The sequence below is a fragment of the Triticum aestivum genome, chromosome 6D, assembly GCF_018294505.1.
Source record: "Triticum aestivum cultivar Chinese Spring chromosome 6D, IWGSC CS RefSeq v2.1, whole genome shotgun sequence".
Taxonomy (NCBI): Eukaryota; Viridiplantae; Streptophyta; class Magnoliopsida; order Poales; family Poaceae; genus Triticum; species Triticum aestivum.
The window spans coordinates 398,353,068-398,354,259 of NC_057811.1; positions in this window are offsets into that span (position 1 = coordinate 398,353,068).

A 1,192-nucleotide genomic window follows, 5' to 3' on the forward strand; every position below is an offset into this window, starting at 1 on the left:
TGGGTATTGGGAAGTAGTTGAGGTAGTACCTATTACCTGTTTTCTTATCAAACCCTTGGGAGTTACTTCTACGTTGCTTTTATTATTGCCATGCTATGCTCGTAGACGTGGATTGGGTTTGAGAGATATTCATGACAGATGTGAGATTGTTAATAATGGTTCAACTTAAGGTGGCAACTAAAACTCACATCTGGGTGGATTGAGGCACCTGGAGAACCCAGTGTTGTCTGTATGTATAAGGTCCGCCACCCAGGCTCAAAGGGATCATAAGATTATTCATGCTAGAAACTTCCGTGTGCAGCCACAAGCTATTATGGGCTCTAGCATAGCTGAGTAGGTTACAGGATCTCTTGAAGAGGTGGACTAGCAGATGTAGGGGAAAGTAGGTGTACCGGTCCATCCAGAGTAAAGAGTGATTGTTTCTGAAAGACTGTGTCTCGGTCATCCGTTTCTCAAACATCATGCAGTGCGAGAATCAAGCGGAGGCGATCGAGTCTTGTGGGGAAAAGTGCGCAAACCTCTGCAGAGTGTACAAACTGATCATGATGAGCCGTGTCCCCGGTTATGGACAACTTGAGTATCTAGTACCTGGATTATCATTTGAATCTCATCACCGTGATACTTCTAATTAATTTTGTTGGGTTAATGATGACACTTAATTGGGATTGAGTTGGAGGTACCTTCTCAATGTTTCAACCACCATGATAGTTAAATAAAATTTATTCCTTTGAAGTAGGATAAAATTGGCTTTTCGCAAAACTGTAACCATAGAGCTTTCCACCAGCCATAAATGCATATAGTATAGCATAATTATTGTTCATTGTTCTCTATGTGTTACATTGCCAGCATATTCTATGTGCTGACCCGTTTTCGGGCTGCAACGTTTCATGTTGCAGACTTTTCAGACGACGAGTAAGATGCCTTAGGTCGTGGTCTTATACTCAGTGATGCCGCTGGAGTTGATGGACTCACTTATCTTCCAAGTCTTCCGCTGTTATCGTTGTTAGATGGCCTTAAGCCATGTTTATCATACTTAATCTCTTCGGAGATATTCGATGTAATAAGTGAGTGATTGCTACTCTGTTATAAATCCTCCATTTATACTGTGCGTGTCAGCATTACTGATCCAGGGATGACACTGGTGCACAGCAGCACAGGCCATTTGAGGTCTGGTCGCTACAAAGGTGGTATC